Source organism: Rhinatrema bivittatum, chromosome 2 (assembly GCF_901001135.1).
Source record: "Rhinatrema bivittatum chromosome 2, aRhiBiv1.1, whole genome shotgun sequence".
In the NCBI taxonomy this organism is placed as follows: Eukaryota; Metazoa; Chordata; class Amphibia; order Gymnophiona; family Rhinatrematidae; genus Rhinatrema; species Rhinatrema bivittatum.
In genome coordinates, this window is record NC_042616.1 from 450084000 (window position 1) to 450107627 (window position 23628).

A 23628-nucleotide genomic window follows, 5' to 3' on the forward strand; every position below is an offset into this window, starting at 1 on the left:
ACTCCACATACAATTAAAAATTATGCATTTATAATAACAGATTTTACTCTGGACCAGCCCCTGGATCGGAACATGGCACGAGGCAGTCGGCCCGGCGTGCGCAAAGTTACGCCTGCCTTGAACAGGTGTAACTTTCGCGACAGAGATAGGGGGGGCTTAGATAGGGCCGGGGGGGTGGGTTAGGTAGGAGAAGGGAGGGGAAGGTGGGGGGAGGAGGAAGGAAAATTCCCTCCGAGGCCACTCCAAGCGGCCTCGGAGGGAACGGAGACAGACTGTGCGGCTCGGCGGGTGCAGGCTACCAATTTTGGGCAGCCTTGCGCACACCGACCCCGGATTTTAATGGATATGCGCGGCTACGCGCTTATCTATTGAAATCCCACGTACTCTTGTTCGCGCCTGGTGCACGAACAAAAGTACGTGTGTGCGCAAGTTTATGAAATCTACCCCTAAATGCCCCATAACAGAGCAGCACTCACTGCTAGCACAAAAACACTAACAACTCTACCTATGAAAAGGTAACACTGAAAATATTACATTAGGACCTAACATACCAATACACCTCCTATTAGGAAAATAGGGATGTGAATAGTTTTTTGACGATTTAAAATATCGTCCGATATATTTTAAATCGTCAGAAATCGTTAGGGCCACGATACAATACCAATTCCCCCGATTTATTGTCAAAAAATCGTAAATCGGGGGAAGGGGGAGGGCAGGAAAACCGGCACACTAAAACACCCTAAAACCCACCCCCAACCCTTTAAATTAAATCCCTCACCCTCCCGAACCCCCCCAAATGCCTTAAATTACCTGGGGGTCCAGCGGCGGTCCGGAACGGTCTCCTGCAATTGAATCGTGTTGTCTTCAGCCGGCGCCATTCTGCGCCGCCATTTTGCGCCGCCATTTTGCAAAATGGCGGCGCAAAATGGCGCCGGTCATAGACCAACACGATTCGACTGCAGGAGGTCGTTCCGGACCCCCGCTGGACTTTTTGCAAGTCTTGTGGGGGTCAGGAGGCCCCCCCAAGCTGGCCAAAAGTCCCTGGGGGTCCAGCGGGGGTCCGGGAGCGATTTCCTGCCGCGAATCGTTTTCCGTACGGAAAATGGCGCCGGCAGGAGATCGACTGCAGGAGGTCGTTCAGCCGGGGTTCCGGACCCCGGCTGAACGACCTCCTGCCCCCTCCCAGCCGAAATCGATCGTTAAGACGATCGAGGACACGATTCACATCTCTAGAAAACAGAACAAGCCAGGCTGCTATACATCCCTACACAGAAACTACACACTAACAGAATATTTCTCCTTAGATACACATGCAGCAAACGGAGGGACTCTCAGCAAATGCATATTAAAGAAACATAACTAGAAACCTCAACAAGCTAGACTCTGTATGCAGTACAACATGAAAAAATTGAAACATCACCATTCCTCATAAAACAAACAATAAAATCAAGAAATATAAAACATTAATCATAATTGTAAAATCATACTAATATAAAATAAATATTTCAAAACACTTATGAATAGAATAACATCCAATAATTAATGCCTCATATACACATTTTTTAAAATATTCCAAACATCAATAAAATATTTCAAAGTAGCAGACACATCAAACAATAATTAAAACAAGGATTTAAAAAAATCTCCTGCTCTCTATACCTGGGAACTTTTGATTTCTAGTCACCCTAAGATTGTGTGGTCAATTAATGGGAGGTGGGGTGCATAAACTTTCTTCTTTCTCACATACACACATTTACTTACTCACACATATTTACACACATACAAATGCTCTTTCTCCCACATACGCATATATACAGATTCTCTCTCTTGTTCTCACACTCACTTGATCTCTCTTGTATACATATATGCACAGAACACTCTCTCCCACATGTTTGCTCCTTTCTTTGTCCATGCTGGCATGGCTACTGTTCTTTCCCCTCTGTAAGGCTGCATGGGCCCGGCCAGTGTTCCTATGCTTCTTCCAGCGTGCAGGCCTGGCTGATGGTCCTGCAGGTCCTGCAGGCCTTGTTGGCCTGACTGCTGCTCCTTCTCCTTCATAAGACCTCGCAGATCCAGCCACAGTTCCTGATCCTCTCTAAGGCCGCGTGGGCCTGCCGAGTGCCGATGCTGCTCCTGCGCCACTGAGCAGTATGAGCCAAACCAATAGTGCTTTGCCGCTTGCAGGGCCAATGCCTTCCTCTCCTTCTAGCAGACTGCGATTGGGATTCCTTTTTCCTGCCTGCGCAGGCCTACTGCACAATTCCTCTTCCGGCCCCTGTGAGCAGGAAGAAGGATGCCCAGTTAGTGCAGTCCGGCCACTGGGAAAAGTTGGAGTGCTGCTTCTACATATGAGTAGGGCTGGTGAAAGCATAAGGCTGCTCCCCTCAAGCCTGTGGCACGCTAGGTGCCTGCCTGTTTTGGCAAGTGATTCCACCAGCCCTGGATTCTTATTTTCCAATCACTTCCTCACTTCATAGGCATCCCTCATCTGTTGCACAGCACTCACTTTCCTTCAGTCCCCAGATAATGGAAGAGGAGGACGGCATATTAACAAAGCCGCCAGATGAAGAGACTTCAATAGAGCTCCACATTTCTATAATGTGCACTGTAGCCTCCGTCTGTTCCCAGATATCCTCCTTCTCCACCTGCTTCATGACTAGCGAAATGTGGGTAATCAAAAGTTATTAAATAGATCCACCTGAGATAATCCGAGAAGTTAGACAGTGTCCCAGAAAGTTTCCTGTGAGGCAGCACACCCACAGCATTTGCTTAATCTAGAAAAAGAGGCATGGAGCACATTTGCATTCTCATCTAGAGCAACAACAGGAATTGCTGAGCTGTTTTAGCAACTGCGTAAGAGAATCTGCAGGCTCAACCTATATCTGAGTTACCCTCCATTATGAGAGACATGAGATTAATAGTGCAACCATGCACAAGATGTTGGAGCAACATTAGATCAGGCCGGCATAGAATAATGTTGGAGCCACTTTTGACTGGCATATGCAACATGTGGAAGGAACATCTGGCATGCAGGAAAGAACATTATGCAGCCTTCCTGCATGCTTTGCAGTAAGACCTTTCACAGAATCAGTGCCAGTGGATTCATGTTCCTGCCCACCAACTCCCCTGTCCTAGGAGATAGGATGGCTCCAGGTCAAGAGATAGGCTTACAAGTAAGGAGGCTGCAAGTTTTCAGATTCCTTGACAACTTCATGGCAGAAAAACACCAGGACCTTCTCAGAGTTCTTCTTCTACCTCTCCTTTCCCTCTAGGTTTATTTATTTAAAAATTTATATTCCATTTCATTCAATATTTATTGTCTTACACGGATTGCAACAGTTTACACAAACAGACTTACATAAAGTCAGAGCAAATATATTCAAACAGCATATTAAAAAAATATCCATTTTCATCCACATTACAAAATTCAATTTAATACTAACGTTAAAACTTTTATCAAGTTCAAGTCATGGCTGCTGGGAATGTTTGAAGAAATAAATGTGTCTTCAAGTTCTTCTTAAATGATTTATAATTGACTTCTTTCTTAATCTCTATTGATAAATCATTCCAAGACCTTGGACCAATTACTGAAAATGCACTGTCTCGTGTACTGCTATGTTGTTCATTTTTCACTGCTGGTACAACAAACAAATTCTCCAAGGATCTGAGGTGATGAGCTGGAACATAGTGCTGCACTAGTATTTTCAGATATGATGGGCCAGATCCATAAAATACTTTATGCATTAACATTAACATTTTTAACTTTACTTGATATTTCATTGTTTAAAAGAATTTAAATTTTGCTCACACCCAGAACAATGGTTTTAGGAAACCAATGCAGCTCCATCAATGAAGGCATAATGTACTCTTTTCTGGAGCATTGTGAAATTAATCTGTCAGCCACATTCTAGCCTAATTGTAAAGCATTAATCATGCATTTTGGCAACCCTACATATAGAGCGTTACAATAGTCCAAAGACCTAAGCACCATGGCCTAGACAACCTGCCTGAAATCATTTTTCACCAGGACATATCTTAACCGTCGCAATAATGTTAACTTGAAAACGTTTTACTACTGCATGTATTTGTGAATGTATTGACAGCAATACATCAGCACCCCTAAATCTTTTAGTTCCTTCTGGGCAAAATATTTTTTGTATGTAATGTTAAGCCTAGACCCAATGACACATTTGATCATAGTTTGGTCTCACCCATAATATTTCAGTATGCTTTCTATTTAGGACTAATTTACTGCAATAGAGCCAATCTTCAAGGTCTTTAACACACAATTTTTAACTTTTAAAAGCTTGCTGGGTGGTTGTAGGTACTGTCATATATAGCTGAATGTTGTTTGCATATATTTTACATTGAAATCTATGAGTTGATCATTCCGGCTAAAGGCCGTAAATACATATTAACTAACATGGCAGATAAGGTTGAACCCTGCGGGTCACCTGATTTTAACATTTTTGGCTCAGAAAGCTTATCATTAAATTGTATCCACTGTACATGATCTGTTAAAAACAATTGGAACCATTTGTAAATAACCCCACTAACTCTGAACAATGCAAAGTTCACAGATGCTAGTTAGGTCCCCATACTTATGGACAGCCAGCTGCAACAGCCAGGGGTTCTAGTAGAAGGCCACAACATGTGCCTCTGAGGTCAGGCAGATCCTGTCATCCATACACCTAACATGTTCTCCTGTGCTTCCTTCCCTGCACTTTAACTGCAGGTTTCCTTTTCCTTTTGTTATTTATAAATGATCTGGAAAAGGGAATGATGAGTGAGGTTATCAAATTTGCAGATGGCACAAAATTGCTCAAAGCTGTCAAATTACTAGCTGATTGTGAGAAATTGTGAGAGGACCTTGTGAGACTGGGGGATTGGGTGTCTAAATGACAGATGAAATTTAATGTGGACAAGTACAAAGTGATGCTTATAGGGAAGAATAATCCATTCCAAACTATAGGTATATAAACCTGGATTCTATATTAGACATCACTACCCTGGAAAAGGATGTTGAAATCATTGTGGACAATATTTTGAAATCCTCGACCCAATGCATGATGGAAATCAAAAAAGCAAACAAAATGTTAGGTTATTATTAGGAAAAGGAATGGAAAATAAAGCAAAGAACATTAAAAAAAATGCCTCTGTATTGGTCCATGGTGCGACTGCGGCTTGAGTATTGTGTATGGTTCTAGTCGCCCCATCTCAAAAAAGACATAGCAGAACTAGAAAAGGTACGGAGAAGGGTGACCAAAATGATAAAGGAAATTGAATGGATCCCCTATGAGGTGAGAATAAACAGGTCCAGGGCTCTTTAGCCTGGAGAAGAGATGGCTGAGAGGAGATCTAGAAAATATTGGGAAGGAAAGGGTAAGCAAGAATTGATTATTTACCTTTTTCAATAGGACTAGGGGACAGTCCATGAAGCTAATAGGTAGCTTTTAGTGCTTTTCATAGATGACCATGCTTTCTAGTCTGCAGTGGGGCTGGATAATTCAGGCCTTGCACTTTGTGCTATTGCCACAGGAAGCAGGAAAGTTTCCGATGGGGTGGAGTCCTGGTTGAAAGATATCAGGGAAGGCATCAATACACTTACGGCCATAAGTATAGATTTCTCTCACTCCAGGAGAAGTGAGTGTGACATCAGAGATGTCTTTGTTCTGGAGCTTTCCCAAAGAAGTAGCACAAAGTATTAGTACCACTTGCAACAAAATTGTGGATTTGTCGAACTTTTTTGAGCAGATAAGTACCTTGCCTTATTGTACAATTTAGAACCCAGTTACAGTTATGTTTTTTTGTTCTTATATTGCTCAATTATTGTTTTTTGCTACTCTCTCTCCATATGCCCTATCCTTTCTCGCTGTTCTTGCCCTGCCTCTCTCTCACCTTTTTCTTGCCTACTCCCCCTATCCCCCCCCCCCCCCCCCCTGTTTTTTGTATTTTCTGCCTGCTTCAGTTTTTTGTAAACCGACGTGATATGTCCTATGAATGTCGGTATATTAAAAGTTCATAAATAAATAAATATGTGCAGTGGTCATTGCTGGGCTGTTTCTTGAAAAGCAGCAAGAAGTGTCTCCAAATGAGGCTTTTTGGCAATTTTTCTCCTTTTTGCTTTTTTCCAGTTTTCATTCTAATGGAATTTCACAGTGTAAAAGGAAATTGTGTGCCATAGGAAAAGGATTTTTAAAAAGTTCTGCCATAGGAAAAAATAGGAAGCATGTGGGCAAATGGAAGGCTGCCCATACTCTTGCTAGGAGCAGGCATAAATCTATTCAGGGTAGAAACCTCAGGGAAGCTACAGAGAAGTTAATAACAGCTAAGTATTGGTGGGGGTGAATCGTCAGTTAGAGGCAGGACCAGAGCCCTGAAATTGAGAGTATTGGTGGGTTCTGCCTCCTGCAAGTTACAAATATCCTTTTGGAAAGTTTAAAAACAACACAAAGAACATCTGCGTGTTCCCTATTATGACAGTAAATGCACAGCAAAAGCTGATATTTGGTCACTAATTGCCTCCTCAATTCCAAAACTGCTGGAGGCTGGGCCAGTTCTCCCAGTTCAATAATTTACTACTCACTGCATTTGAGTCTAGAGCCCATCATGCTGGTTTACTTCACGGGTATTCAAGTACAGATTCAAAGTCCAATCCAAGGCACTGGAGCTTCACCTCCCTGCTCCTACAGTGCAGCCCTCAGCCTCCAACTTGCCAGAACACTAGGCCTTTCCTAGCAACTCCTTTTACAACACTTGTGAACCAATCTAGATCTTTGTGGGTGGGGCCATGTCCTTGGCTAGCACAAGTCGAGGCTGCCTCAGTTTAAGTCACTCTATGCGAGCCTCAAAACATCTTTTATCCTGACACACATCTGCTTTCAAAATTTCCATAAGGGTTGGTCTCAGAAAGTATTACATGCAAAATGCTGATGTACAGTGGGGCTTATGTGTATACACTGATACCCAGAATGCTTTTAGACCAGGGGTGGGCAAACTACAGCCCGTGGGCCAAACCCAGCCCATCGACAGATTTTTTTTTCCAGCCCTCCTCCTCAACTTGCCCCATTAGATCCGGCCCATCGGCACCTTTGTTGTCATCAACAATGGCCTGACATCACAGGCCTTTGTTGATGACTTCAACTTGAATGTCAGCTACTGGAGGTGATGGTCCCTCAGAGGGTGCAGTGGGGCAGGAAGAGGAGGCACAGCAACCAGCTGTAAAGAATACCGTTCCACTGGCAGTGAAGAAAGAAAGAGGCTGCGAGTGGATCCCATCCCACCAATGGCGAAGATAAGAGGCCGTGCAGCCACCAGTGGACCCCATGAGAGAGCAATTTGTTTGGGTGAGTGAGACCATATTGTGTGTATGGGTGAGTGGGAGCATGTGTGCATGAGTAAGGGAGAACATGTGTGTATGTGTGTGGTGAGAGAAAGACGGCACGTGTGTGTGCAACAACCCTCCCTCCTCTTCCTATCTGTCTGCTAATCTCTGACAATCTCGGGGCTAGTAATGTGGTGCTCTTTAAAAAAAAGTCTGCCCACCCCTGTTTTAGAATCATATTTTTGTATGACGACAAACCAAATTCTGAGTACAAGCCTAAAATTCCTTAATGGAAACTGTACATTTAAGTATTTTTTTTGTGTGTGTGTTAACCAACAATTCCCAGCCTTTCCAGCTCATGAAGAAAAGAGGGAAAAGCACTTACAGTTTTACTGCACCATCCCTGTTTGCAATTTCACCCTCTGTACTTTCTAAACAAGGCTCTAATTAGCCCCATCTCTTCCTGACAATTAATATTTATTTATTTTTTTATTTATTTACTGATTTTATATACCGTCATTCGGTGTAGCCATCACAACGGTTTACAACAGTAATAAAATTACAATAAAATAACTAAAATCACATTAATAAAAAATAAAATACTAAAAGAAAACACTTGTTAAGATAAAATAAAAAAAAAGATCAATATAAGTATAAAATACAATAAGGTTATACTTAAGAGCATAATAGCAAGGAAGAACAGTAGTTGGTAAAATGAATATGATTTCAAGAAATAAAATGAAATGGTTCTTAAGGGTATTATAAAAGAAAAGAATAAGATATAAAAATAACAGGATGGGGCATGAGTGTCTCATTGGTAATCATTAAAAGCCTTTATAAAAAGTCAGGTTTTGACCTCTTTTTTGAATATTTTTAAATTCGGCTGTAGGCGTGTTTCAGTGGGGAGTGAGTTCCATATTTTTGGGTTTGCAAGAGAAATTGCATGTTCTCTCACTTGCGAGAGTTGTGCCGAACATACTGAAGGAATGGATAATAAGTCTTTATTAGCGGAGCGTAGGTTTCTTTGAAGTATATGAATTTTAATTGCTGTGTTGAGCCAGTCTGTCTGTTCTCTGTAAATGGTAATCCTTGCTTTTCCTATCAGGTTAGAGGGCAGAACCTGCTGATACAATGGTTTCCAGCAGCACTTTCCCTACAGTAACCTCATTTGTTTTCTGGATTTGCCTCTCTTCATAGTACTTTCTACCTTCTTGGTGGGCTGACTCCATCTCTTGGTAGTGCTCCTGTCTGCATAGAACCCCTATTTTGTTATAGTAAGTGATTTGAACGAAAGAGACACAGATGTCATTTCCAGAGCAATTTAGTCTCTAAGTCTGGATGCAGTACTCTAAACAAAAAAAAAACCAAAAAAAACTTGGGGGGTCAGGCAGGTCCTGTACTTGCCTGGCCATTGTAATATGGTGCCAGGCTCGCTTATGGTAAGCCTGGTGGGGCCAGTGTCTAAACAGGGGGTGGGGGGGAGGGGGTGGAGAAGTTCAGCTGCCTGGGGCCATTAGGCTGTCAGCAGCCTGTAGTACAGTGATTTGGTGGCTGAAATTCTAACCACCTGGGGCTGTGGGAACTGATTGGTTCCTTTGGTCTGGGATAGTTGGGAGTGGGCAGAGATTGGGTGGGTTAACTTGGTGCGCAGCTGTGCAAGCTTCACTTGCCCGCTGCTGCACCCGACGCTGCCTGAAACTTCTCGGGTCCATGCTTACCGTCTGAATTGTGGGAGGATGTGCCTAAGTCCCTGCGAAAGAAGATCCGATAGTGTAAGTATATCGATATTTTCTAGCTGTTGGAGGGCTACAGGGGAAAGCAGAAAGAGACAAGGAAAAAGGAGGGTGTCGAGAGATTTCCTGGGACGCAAAGGAAGGTGGCTCTTAATGTCCTTAATTGGATCTGTTCCTTTCCTCGATTAACTAGTATGGTGGGCCATTGTGATCCCACTCACTACGGGCCTTTGCTCGCATACACAGACGCCATCTTGGCTGCTAGTCGCGTGTACGAAGGATGGTCTTGGCTCAATTACGATGAGCACTTTCGGGATCAGATGGAGAACAAATTCATGGCCTGGGGTACCAGAGACGTACAATTGTGGTTGACCGGATGAACGCTAAGTCTGGGTCCTCTGGTGGTTTTAATGTTGCCGGAGTTACCAGTGGGCAGTCCTTTCGGACTGGGGCGGGTTTGACGAGCGGTGGTCGAATTGGGGCTGGCTTATCGGACGTGTGCTGGAGGTTAAATCAGGTGGCATGCAACTTCCCCAATTGTAAATTCAAGCATACTTGTTCCAGCTGTGGGTCAGGTCACCCTGCCTCTAAATGTCTGAAGCGATCCGGCGACGGGAGTCTCGGTGGAGTTGCTGCCAAAAGTACTCCTAAATGAAATATGCGAGAGAGCTCCCACCCTCATCTGGGTTAAGGCCATGTTGCCTTGGTTGGGGAGGTACTCAAAAGCGGAGGCTGCCCTTCTCCTTTTTCGCAGTTTTGAATATGGTTTCCACATTCTCTTTGAGGGTCTGGTGGGGGTCTGTGGGGGGGGGGGGCAGAATTGCCTGTCAGTTCGGAAATTGTCTCATGTGGTAGCTGCCAAGTTGCAAAGTGAGATCGAGTCGGGTAGAATTGCAGGTCCTTTTCCAGTTCCCCTGTTCCCAGATTTGGTTCTGCCTCCTTTATTAGTAGTTCCAAAGAAGGAGCCTGGAAAGTTCCATTTGATTCATAATCTTTCGTTTCCAGAAGGCAATTCTGTCAATGATTACATTCCCAGAGATCTTTGATCCATATGGTATGCTTCTTTTGAGTCAGCAGTGGCCGTGGTCTTCCGCTGTGGCAAAGGGGCCTTGTTGGCAAAGGTGGACATCGAGTCCACCTTCCAGCTGCTCCCTATACACCCTGAATGTTTCCCTTTGCTGGGTTTTCGTTTTCAAGAAGCTTTCTATTTTGACAGATGCTTTCTCATGGGGTGTTCAATCGCTTGTGCTTATTTTGAAACTTTTAGTTCGTTTGTTCACTGGGTGGTTGCCGAAAGGGCTGTGCTGTTAACATCGTTCACTATTTGGATGATTTTTTGTTCATGGGTAACTCGGCTTCGTCGACCTGCTTGCACTTACTGCTTTGTTTTCAGGTGACTGCCGCTGATTTTGTTATTCTAATTGCTGAGGGTAAGACAGAGGGACCTTGTTCTCGTTTGGCTTTCCTAGGAATTGAATTGGATTCTGTCAAAATGATTTCATGGTTACCAGCGGAGAAAGTGGAGGCCATGTGGGATCTCGTGGCCAAGGCACTGCTTTCTAAGAAGTTGACCTTGCATCAGATGCAATCTTTAGTGGGTAGCTTGAACTTTGCTTGTCAGGTAATTCCCATGGCTAGGGTTTTCCTACGCAGATTGACTTTTGGAATGACCGGTGTGAGGAAGAGCGGTCATCGCATTTGCATAACCCAGTGGATGCATGAAGACCTGTGAACCTGGGACCATTTTCTGTCTGACTTTAATGGTCGTTTGTTGAGACAAAACGAGTCGGTTTTGAATCGCGATTTGGAATTGTTTACTGATGCGGCAGGATCGGTTGGTTTCAGTGCCTATTTCCAGGGCTCCTGGTGCACGGCACCTTGGCCGGAGGACTGGAAAGCTTCTGGTGTCACTCGGTGTCTGCCGCTTGCTGTTGGGGTGGTCTCGCGGTTCCACTTCTGTGCTGGATAAGCATTTACCCATTACCCATGATATCTTGTCAAAATTGTGGGAGGCTTTGTCTAGTATTTGCAATGGTTTTTATGAGTGTTGTTTGATCCATCTTGCCTTTGTCCTGGCATCAGCGAGTTGGTCGTGAGAGCTACTAAAGGGTCTGAGGCTTCCGGTTTGTTATGCAAACACGTTCATGCTGATTCAGTGGTTCTTTTTATTCACAAGTCCAAAACAGATCAGGTGGGTAGAGGGGCATCGGTGGTGCTTTGTTCTGTTCTGGGTCTGCCAACCTGCCCTGTGGCTAATGCAGTTGCCTTCGGACGGCTTTGCCCAGCTGGGGGTTCTCATTTCTTAGTTCATTGCAATTTGCGGCCCTTGACAAAATACCAATTTGAGGCGGTTTTGCAGGCTGGCTTGTCTGTCATTGGTTGGACGCATCCAGGTTTGGAGCTCACTCTTTTCAAATTGGGGCCGCAACTTCCACAGCCTCATCTGGCTTGTCTGGTGGTATAAATCATAGGATTGGGAGGTGGAAATCGGACACCTTTGCGGGGTATGTGTGTACTGGCGTTCCTTAGTTGTTTTCTCCTTGTAGGTTCTGCATGCCGGGGGACTGGTGTATGGATTGTGGGACATTCATAAATCACCTGGGCCCAGTCGCATGCTCGGGGACGTCTGTACAGGACACATTTGAACTTGGAGGGTCTTGGAGTAAATGTTTGCTGGCTGGGGCGGAGGGGAATGTGTTGGGGGGAGTTACTGTCTTGCTTGCGTTGGGGGCTTGCTTGGCTTAGTCGCTCACATATTTTAGTTATTTATCTTGGAGGAAATGACTGGGGCAAAAAGTCTGGCCGCAAGTTCATCAGCATGGTTCGTAGGGACTTGATGCCCATTTCTATCCTGCTGCCTGCTGTTGTACTTTGCTGGTTGGACATAATTCCAAGGCCTGCTGTAATTGCCAACACAATTTGGCGTTGCAGTCATGCTTAGGCCAATCAGCAGATTGGCTCGTGGCTGGCTGCTATGGGTGACTTTCATATCAGACACAATTGGTCTTGGGACCTGGAAGGTAGTCTGTTTAGGCAGGATGGGGTCCACTTGTCCTTCATTTGGAATGGACCTATTGTAGAACTCGATACAGGAGGCCTTGGAATGCATCTTTGGGGTCGCAGGTAATCCTTACCTGCACCTGTGGTGGGTAGCCCGAGCCGATGGGGGATTATGCCTTGGTTAACGGTTGTCTGACTTGATGGGTGTCATGTCAGGGATTCCTAGCAGAACAACTGGGTGCAGTTGTTGCTGGTACAACTCCTTGCTGGACAGTGGCGGGGGTCGACATGCTTGGCTCCTTGCTGGGTGGTGGCGGGGGTCGTCGGATGCGCTCTATTGATGTCACTTCATACAGGCTGGGTTAGCCTGCTGGTGCCTGCCTTGCTGGGTGGTGGCAGATGGGTGGGGATGATTTATTGTTATGGATACCTGGCTCGGGCTCCTGGGTATTTGGTAATAAAGCTGCAGCCTGTTTGATCTCAATTCCATTGTTGAGTATTTATTTATTGGTTGTGGAGGGACGGGCGTGGGCAGAAGTGTTGGACCTGGCTACCCATATCAGACTGATTTTGTTATTGTGCTTACTCTTATCCAGGAACAGTATCTGTTCGGCTCATAGCTCTTGTTTCATCAACTAGCATATTAACAAACTAATGCAGATGGTTTCTGGACAAAGCCCATACTCATGAGATCACAGTTCTTCCAAGCAATCACAGGGGCTGGAGTTATCTTCTCCGTCTTCTTGAAAGGCTCCAGGGAGAATTGGTTGCAGTCTGAACTCAGACAGATGTACCCTGTGCAGAACTGGAATTGCAATGGCTTGCAACAAGGTCCATACTGACTGCTTTTATCCCAGCTGTCTGAGAACAGCCAGTGACTTGCAGCAAGCTGCAACATAGCTACAACACAGCTGCACTGAGGAGGCAGGGAGAGGCATGGACTAATCTCCCAGCAGTGCAGCACAGATTCTTCAGACTGCAGACTCTTCCACTTCTCTCCACATAATGCTTTCAGCATTGCACCAACTCTCCAAGTGATTTGCTCAGGAACTAGTGTAACCAATCAGTCCCCTTTCTCTGCAGTCTCCAGTCACTCTGTGCTTTTAGCACTTCCACACAAAGGTCCAGTTGCAGCCTTCAGGCCTACTTTGTCTTCCCGGGTGCTCAAGTCCAAATCAAGTGACAGCTCACAGACAGGGGTTACGTACAGGTATTTCTCTTTTGCCTTCTTCAATCTTCCGGAGTCTCACAGCATACTCCCTAGTATAGTGTAGGCCCTCCCCACCTCAGTTTCCATGTGGTAATGTACAATAACTTTATCCAGCACATATACTGTAAGATTAATTCTCAATCGGACTGTTGCATGATGAAAATCCTGTTGAGTCGGAGGTGGACAATTGGGCTGAGGTGGGGTTGATGCAACCCATAGGCGAGAACCTATGGATCCCCACCATCAGCAGGTGGAGTGGGCTGAAGCTAGAGTTCGCTGGAGCTTCACCTATACCAGCCCTCATTCCCCTCGGGTTGAGCCTTTGGGTGCCGGGGCTGGCAGGACTTAGGTGGGCCTCGAGGTTAGCTAGAGATGGATGGTGATTCAGCCCAGACACAGCACCGGTAGATGGTGTAGTCCAATCCTAGACTGGATTCGGTACTGGAACTCAGGTGCCAAAGGAACAATAAGGAACTGGAGGCGCTCAAGCAAAGGAAGGCCTAAGCCTTGAAAGTCCACGTCCAGAGGATAGGCAAAAGGAGGCATCACTGACAGGCTAGGATTAGAGCCAGCGGTGAGTGGAGGTTGTGGCAAGCAACATAGAACTCTAGACACAGGAACTCTTCCTTTTCATTGATGGTAAATTGTAATAAAGCAACAATTGCTGAACAAGGAAAAAAGTTAATAGATATAGAGACTAAAGTGAATAATTTAGCAACAAATGTTCAGAATATACAAAGTGTGGAAACAATGCAAATTTCAGATAATGTGATTTTGCATAATGAAATAGAGAACTTGGAAAATATGATGCGAATTAAGAATTTGTGATTTGTTAATTTTCCTTATACTAAGCTATTGTCTCCATTTGAGATGTTTGTTAAATATTTGAAAGAAAATTTGGCTTATAAAGATGAAGAAATTACTGCTATTTCAAAGATCTATTACTTTCTTTTGAAGATAATTGATAGGCCTGGGGAATTGGATGATTTACAGTCCCCAGGCATATCAACTTTTTTGGAAGATTCCTTAGATGTGATAAATAAAAGGACAACATTGTTTATCTTTTGTCCAAGAAAAGGATAAAGAGTTCATATTTGAAAAATCCTTAAAAAATCGTGAAATATTATTTTGTGGTCAAAAGGTATTTACTTTCCCAGATGTTTCTAAGACCACACAAGGTCGTAGAAAACAGTTTCTTATGTTGAAGGCTAAAACATTGGAATTAGGGGCAACTTTTTACCTAAAGTTTCCCTGCCGATGTTTTGTCAATTACCAGGAGAATAAATTTATCTTTACATTACCTCTATATATGGAGAATTTTTTGAGGGATAAAGAATCAGAGAAGTTGAATCAGGTTTAAATAACAGAAGTGGGTTAGAAAATAAATAGAGACCTCCTCTTCTCTTTGAATTATTTTTTGCTTGAATTATTATTGTTAAAATGGCTCCCTTTATAGGGTAAAATGTAATAATTGTAACGTATGTTATTATTATTTGTAAAGATATTATGTGGCACGATTTTATTTACCTCTTTAAAGTTTGAAAATTTTGTATGCACAGGATGTGTGCTTGAAAATTAATAAAATATAAATTGCAAAAAAAAAGAACTCTAGACACAGGAAAGTCTGTAGCATAGTCGTTCAAAGCAAGGGTCAGGGCAAGGAGAAGGCAGGCGTAGTCAATCAAGGCAGTGGTCAGAGCACGGAGAAGGCAGGCGTAGTTAATCAAGGCAGTTGTCAGGGCACAGAGAAGGCAGGTGTGGTCAGGCATACCGGAGGTCCGGGGCTGGAGAGAAGCTGAAGAGTGGTCAGGAATAGCGGAGGCCCGGGGCTGGAGAGAAGCTGAAGAGTAGTCAGGCGTAGCAGTGGTCAAATCCAGAGAGTCAGTCCAACACATAGACGAAACAAGAACAAGGAGAACAGGAACTGGGAACCACAGGAAAACAGGAACACAACGATGAGACGATTCTAGGATCAGCAACGAGTACTCGGAGAACGAGAAGACCTGTTGCAAAGGCGACGCTATGGAGTGAGGCCTGAGCTTTTATACACTGAAGAGTCTGACGTCAGCATCCGGATCCATGGCCAGGTTCCCGCCGTGGGCCCTTTACAAGAATCAACGATGCACGCCCGCCTAGGAAGGGGTGCAGCACTGATAGCGGTGTTTCTCCGCGGGCCATGCGGAGAGGCCCGACAAACAGGGACATCTTGGCTGGCAACACTGGGTAACGTGGCAGGGCTGGAGGCAATGGAGGGAACCCGAGGTCGGAGCTGGCGATCCACCGCCACCAGTGAAGAGGAGCCAGGAGCTGGAGCACGTCTGAAAAGATGAGAGGGCCGCGCTGCAGGACCGCCGCAGGCGGCACGCGTAACATATCCATTCAATATACTGCACTCTCTGTAGATCTTTATCCAGTCCCAGAAGCACAAAACACAACCCTGCAAGAATTCTCTTCCAATAATGAGTGAGTTTGTATCTGAGGAGTGTGACTGTGTTGAACCCCCAGAGGGAGAAGACAGAAAGGATGGAGGTGTGGGCAGCATGGCTAAGCAGTTGGGAATAAGAGAAAGGATATAAGATTCTGCAGACTGAGGCTGAAGTAACATACTGAATTCACAATCACTGTGTATTTTCTGTGTCTAAAAAACAGACCTTAGTGTGAAGTGAGAGCCAGAGTTTTCAGCACGGAATTGGAGGCCTTGTTCCCCTTAAGGAAAACTGAGTTGATAAGTCTTGACCTGAACCAAACAAATTTCCTGAATTCATTTCTTTCAAGTCTGGAAAACTGTGAGTTGTGGGATTCCCCCACAGAAGCCTTAAGACCCCCAAAGAGGCTGAGGTTTGAGTGAGCTACAGAAGAGAACATAATACAACTATGTAACCTGAGCCTCAAGATCAGGAGACTGAAAAGGTTGCCAGACATCCTGCTGTGAGGATACTTAACATCGAATGGATTAGTCAGACATTCAGGTAGGGGATTTACATGTCATAGTCCCCTGGATCTTTGAGTAATTTTGTAGGAAATATCACTAACAAAACATTTGGAGCATTTAAACTTCTAAATTATAGAACTATGACTGAGGAAGAGATTTGTGAGAGAAGTGTGCTGGAAGACAGTACTGGGAGGCAAACAGATTTTCACCCCGACTACACGTTGGGTGTGAAGTTCCTAGATGTAAAAAAAAAAAAAAAAGAGGCAGGATAGAGGGATGTGCAAAGGTAGTGGGGACTCCTGCCAGGTTGGTCCCAAACCCAGAAACACCCCACCAGGTAAGCAGTCAAGGGGGCGTTACATGTTTATTTATTTTATTTAAATAATTTATATACCGGAGGTTCCTGTATAATATACATATCACCCCGGTTTACATAGAACAGTAACAATCGCTACATTTAGCGGTTTACATAGAACAGGATTAAACAACGAAGTTTTACATTGAGCAAAAAACGTAAACAAGTTTTTACATTGAAACAAACGAAGTAAACAAGTTTTTACTTTGAAACAAATTAATAGAAGTAAGTAAATAGTAAATACTATTAAACCGTTAATAAACATGCGGTTAATAAATCAATAAATAACATGGAGATATGTAAGTCCACATGAGAATATGTATGTAGACTGTATGTAGTCAGCATGAATATGTGAATCTCTAATTGAATAAGGAAGAATAAAATAGATCTGAAAAATATCATTGTGGGAGTGAAAAGACTTTTTTTCCTGTTCTTGGTTCTAGGGGAAAGCTAGTTTGAACAACCAAGTCTTAAGTTTCTTTTTAAATGTAGTGTGGCATGGTTCCAGACGCAGGTCTGGAGGGAGCGAGTTCCAAAGTGAAGGGCCCGCTGTCGACAGTGCACGTTTCCTTAGAGCGGATTTTGCCGGTTGTGTGATTAGTCTGTTCTGATAAGCACTTCTGGTAGGTTTTACGGATGTGTGTAGTTGAATTTGAAATGTTAAGTTGAGAGGCGCGATGTTGTATAAGGCCTTATGTATCATCGTTAGAGACTTGAATTGGATCCTGTATTTAATTGGAAGCCAGTGGAGGTAGTGGAGGATTGGGGTGATATGATCTCTTTTCTTGGCATTTGAGAGAATTCTTGCTGAGGCGTTCAAGACCATCTGAAGTGGTTTGGTGGTGCATGCAGGTAGGCCTAGGAGGAGAGAGTTACAGTAGTCTAATTTTGGGAGTATGATGGCTTGTAAAACCATGCAGAAGTCCCTGAATAGGAGGAGTGGTTTAAGTTTCTTTAATGTTTGAAGTTTAAAGAAACATTCTTTTGTTGTGTTGTTGACAAATTTGTTGAGATTGAGTCTGCTGTCTATGATGTCTCCCAGGTCTTTAACTTGTTGCGTGATGAAGTGCCCGGTGGTGTCCGGATGTTGATTAGTGTTAGAATGTGAAGGGGGGGTATAGTTTTCCGGTGCTATAATGAGGATTTCGGTTTTGTTTTTGTTTAGGACCAAGTTGAGGCTGGTGAGTAGATTGTTGATAGCAGACAGACATTTATTCCAGTATGATATGGCTTTGTGTAGGGAGTCTTCTATAGGGATGAGGATTTGAATATCATCCGCGTATAGGTAATGTCTTAGCTTAAGGTTAGTGAGTAGTTGACATAGCGGGAGCAGATAAATATTGAAAAGAGTCGGAGAGAGGGATGATCCTTGCGGTACCCCCCTCTTGGATTCGATGGTGTGGGACTCTTTGTTATTTATCTTGACCTTGTATGATCTGTTCTCCAAAAACGATTTGAACCAGTTAAAAGCTGCTCCTGAAATGCCGATGTCTATTAATCGTTGTTAGTTATCCTAAAATATAACAATATCAACTTTCACATAAGATAACTTACCCTAGAACTTTGAGCTCCTAAAGAAAAGAAAAGTGCAGTAGCTAAAGATCTATTTTGTTTTCACATGAACTGCAGATATTCTATTTTGGGACTTTGAAACATTTTTAGTAGCTTTTAATACAAAGACTTTTGAGTTTCCACAACCTTCATATTCATTCACTAAATTTGTTTTGGATTACATTCTTTGAGTTTATTTGCTTTTCAACTGTGGGAGGAGGAGAAGGTTCAGAGCACCTCTAAAGAGAATCCTCAGTCTGTGTAGTCATCCAGTGCTTCTGTTTAGTGGTGAAGGATTATATGCAGAAAGCAATTATCAAGTATAGGAACAGACAGCCCTGAAACTGTATTTTGTTTCCCTCAACCCCAAAACAACCTGCAGAGTGCCTGGTGACAGAGGTCTAATAAATTAACTATTTCTCCCTAGAGTGATCCCCTCTCTTCAACCAGCCGATAAACTGGAGTGAGGGTTACGATAGTAACTCCATGCCTCTAGAAAACAAACTACAGCTGCTTTAAAACACCCTACCCCTTGGGTAGCACTTCAACTCTTAGTGTTTATAAGAACATAAGAACATAAGAAAATGCCATACTGGGTCAGACCAAGGGTCCATCAAGCCCAGCATCCTGTTTCCAACAGTGGCCAATCCAGGCCATAAGAAACTGGCAAGTACCCAAAGACTAAGTCTATTCCATGTTACCAATTACCATTGCTAATGGCAGTGGCTATTCTCTAAGGGGCAGATTTTATAAATCTGCGCACATGCGTACTTTTGTTCGCGCATCAGGCGCGAACAAGAGTACGCGGGATTTCAATAGATACGCGTTATCTGATCTTCATTTTCCTTCTTACTCCAAGTTATTGTTTCCCTGTTACATGTAACTGCTTTTCTGCACTATTGTTCAAATTGTAAAGTTTATTTTAATTGCACCCCTGTTTCTTGTAAACCTGCATGATGGGACTATCGTCTTGAATGTTGGTATATAAAAAAACTTAAATAAATAAAATAAATAAATAAATATCCATTAAAATCCGGGGTTGGCGCGCGCAAGGCTGCCCAAAATCAGCAGCCTGCGCGCGCCGAGCCACACAGCCTGCCTCCGTTCCCTCCGAGGCCGCTCCGAAATCGGAGCGGCCTCGGAGGTAACTTTCCTTTCACCCCCCCCCCCGCACCTTCCCTTCCCTTCCCTTACCTACCCCCCCCCCCACCTTTGTCGGCAAAGTTACGCCTGCTGGAAGCAGGCGTAACTTTGCGTGCGCCGGGCCGGCTGCCGCGCTCCATGTTCCAGTCCGGGGGCTGGTCTGGAGGCCGCGGTCACGACCCCGGAACGCCTCCAGGCCGAAATCACGCCAGCGGCACCGCCCCCAAAACGCCGCGTCACTCGCAACACGCCCCCGAAACGCCACGTCACTCACAGCACGCCCCCAACACGCTCCCCGACAAGCCCCTCCATTCAAGCCCCAGGACTTACGCGCATCCTGGGGCTTGCGCGCGCCACCGAGCCTATGCAAAATAGGCTCGGCGCGCGCAGGGGGGGTTTGGGGTAGGTTTTCGGGGGGTATGCGCGTATCCCTTTGAAAATCTACCCCTAAGTGAACTTAATAGCAGGTAATGGACTTCTCCTCCAAGAACTTATCCAATCCTTTTTTAAACCCAGCTACACTAACTGCACTAACCACATTCTCTGGCAACAGATTCCAGAGTTTAATTGTGCATCGAGTAAAAAAGAACTTTCTCCAATTAGTTTTAAATGTGCCACATGCTAACTTCATGGAGTGCCCCCTAGTCTTTCTACTATCCGAAAGAGTAAATAACCGATTCACATCTACCCGTTCTAGACCTCTCATGATTTTAAACACCTCTATCATATCCCCCCTCAGCCGTCTCTTCTCCAAGTTGAAAAGTCCTAACCTCTTTAGTCTTTCCTCATAGGGGAGTTGTTCCATTCCCCTTATCGTTTTGGTCACCCTTCTCTGTACCTTCTCCATCGCAATTATATCTTTTTTGAGATGCGGCGACCAGAATTGTACACAGTATTCAAGGTGCGGTCTCACCATGGAGCGATATAGAGGCATTATGACATTTTCCGTTTTATTCACCATTCCCTTTCTAATAATTCCCAACATTCTGTTTGCTTTTTTGACTGCCGCAGCACACTGAACTGACAATTTCAATGTGTTATCCACTATGACGCCTAGATCTCTTTCTTGGGTTGTAGCACCTAATATGGAACCCAACATTATGTAACTATAGCATAGGTTATTTTTCCCTATATGCATCACCTTCACTTATCTACATTAAATCTCATCTGCCATTTGGTGCCCAATTTTCCAGTCTCACAAGGTCTTCCTGCAATTTATCACAATCTGCTTGTGATTTAACTACTCTGAACAATTTTGTGTCATCTGCAAATTTGATTATCTCACTTGTCGTATTTCTTTCCAGATCATTTATAAATATATTGAAAAGTAAGGGTCCCAATACAGATCCCTGAGGCACTCCACTGTGCACTCCCTGTCCATTCCCTTCCACTGCCCCTGCAAATGCTAGCTGTTTCTAACTGTTTGGCCTCTGTTGCAGCAATTCAGTCCACCCTATAATTCCATGCAACTAGCTGTTTTCAATTCCTCTTTTGTCTTAGCGGCTTAGCTAAAAAACAAAAAAACCACCCATGTAGCAGGTATTAAACTCCCATTTGTTAACACAGGCTCAGTTCAGTTCAGCAAGACACACAGAGGAGAAAACAGGTTCAGTCTCTGTCCGCTTTCTACCCTGATCCACTGCCTTCCCTTTTGTGACTTATCTGTTGTGTGTTGGGAGTCTCCACCCTCCCTCTGCTCTGGCGATCCAATGCCACACTCCTCTCCAGGAATGCTGGGATTTGTGGTCCCTTCTGATACCGCTGTGTTCTGAGAGTCCTCTCTGGCCTGTATAGGAAGCATAAATCCCCTCAATGGCTACCTAATTGCTAATTGGTTGAGATCCAGGAAACTGTATCCTCACATTAGCAATTTAACACATTGTTTGCCAGTGCACACTGTCTTTACATCCAGCTTCAGGATTTTGAGTATAGCTGTAAGAAAGCAGCATCCTATCTGGACCAGAAGGAATTAGGGTTTCATATTCCTTACAAAACTGAAGCCTAGAGCCACTAATTTGTGATGTTTTATTGCGGGAGGGGTCCCGCTATTGCAGGGCGAGGTATCGCCGTGAGAGTAGCGCCTCTCCCCTGAAAACATTGCAGGTTTATGGCACATTCTTGTGTCTCATGGCCAAACACCACAGGCCAAAAGAAAATGGATAGAAGGGCTTTAGTTGCGGAGGCAGTCCCCAAACTCAAGGGACCTCCATCACATTAAAGGGCTGCTGCCAAAAAAAAAAATTGCCACAGCAATATGGGAAAGTTCAGCAGGAGTCAGAGCTGACGCCTGTCTCAACCTGGTGGCAACCCTGACTCCTCAAATTAAAAAAAAAGTTACAGTTCACACTTGATGGCCCCTTCAAGCCCTTCCAGCCCCTCCCAAAGTGACCCCAATACTCCAATATTAAATGAAACTTGTTGGGTTATAATGCCCCCTTCTCTCTCAAAGGTATCACCCAAAATTGAGGCCCTCCGCTCCCTCTACTCCCCCCAAGTATAAAAAACCATCAGTGGCGTGCAGGGAGCCCTACCAACCCCCACATGGCCTAAGTCATATCCCTGGACCTTACCCCAGTCACATGATGGGGCAAGGTCAGGTTGTCACCATTTTTCAGAATGGCGTCAACCGAGCTAAGTGCTAGGGGCCACCCCAGGCCTCATCATGGGTCCTTCTATTTTTAAAGGTTCGGGGGTGCATGAGCGGGGCTCAACGTGGGGGGCCTCCCTGAACACCAATTACTTTTTTGGGGGGAGGGGTCCATGATTTTGGGTGGTACCTTGGGGGCATTATATCCCAATTGATTTCATTTAATATTGGGTGGGGGTGAGGGGTTACCCTACACCAATATACATTTTATTGTCGACTTTGGGGGGGAGGGGGCAGTCATTGCAAGTGAACTGCGATTTTTTTATTTGAGGAGTCGGGGCTGTCACAGGATTGAGCTGGGGGTCAGTCCTGACCCCCACTCAACTTTCCCATTTTGCCACAGCACCTTCTTTCAACATTTGCAAGGTCCTTTAAATATAACGTGGGAGCCTCTGAATCCATGTTACATTTAGTGAAATATCAGGTGGTGTTGTTATTTTATCATGGCGGAACACTTTCTTGATTGGGCACAGTAAAATATTAACATGAAATTGTTTATTAATTACCTTCTTTGCATTCATTTGCATCAGTCATGCATGCAAATAGCCTGCAAAGCAGGTCATTGTAATAGGAGAGGGAACCTGGGTAAGGCCATGGAAATTATCACGTACATACCTGGGAACTTTTGACTTCCAGTCATCCTGAGATTACCATGGATTAGCAAAGGGGGGGGGGGGGGGGGAGGGAACAGGTAGAGGGCAACTGCACAGTGGGACCGGATGCTCACAAATTTGCTCTCAAAAACTCTCTTACATGTTCATACTTACTTTCAATGCTCATTAGAGATGTGAATCGGAACCGGAATCATTTCGGATTCCGGTTCCAATTCACATGTGGGTTTTTTTGCATCGGGCCTGATCGCGGTTTTGTTTATCGGCTGCGCCCGAGCCGGTAAACAAAAAACCTACCCCGACTCTTTAAAACTAACCCCTTAGCTTCTCCCCACCCTCCCGACCCCCTCCCCCCAAAAACCTTTTACAGGTACCTGGTGGTCCAGTGGGGGTCCCGGGAGTGATCTCCCACTCCGGACCATCCTCCCGCTCCTGGGCCATCGGCTGCCAGTAATCAAAATGGCGCCAATGGCCCTTTGCCCTTACCATGTGACAGGGTATCCGTGCCATTGGCTGGACCCTGTCACATAGTAGGAGCACTGGATGGACGGCGCCATCTTGTGCTCCTAACAGATGACAGGGGCTGACCAATGGAACCAGTAGCCCTTGTGACATAGTAAGGGCAAAGGCTATCAGCGCCATTTTGAATACTGGCAGCCAACGGTCCGAGTGCAGGAGGTCGCTCCCGGACCCCCGCTGGACTTTTGGCAAGTCTTGTGGGGGTCAGGAGGGTCCCTCAAGACTTGCCAAAAGCCCCTGGTGGTCCAGCGGGGGTCTGGGAGCGATCTCCTGCACTCGGGCCATCGGCTGCCAGTAATCAAAATGGCGCCGATAGACTTTGCCCTTACTATGTCACAGGGGCTACCGGTGCCATTGGTCAGCCCCTGTCACATGGTAGGAGCACAAGATGGCACCGGCCATCCAGTGCTCCTACTATGTGACAGGGTCCGGCCAATGGCATGGATACCCTGTCACATGGTAAGGGCAAAGGGGCATCGGTACCATTTTGATTAGTGGCAGCCGATGGCCCGGGAGCAGGAGATCGCTCCCGGGACCCCCACTAGACCACCAGGTACCTGTAAAAAGTTTTTGGGGGCGTCGGGAGGGTGGGGGAAGCTACGG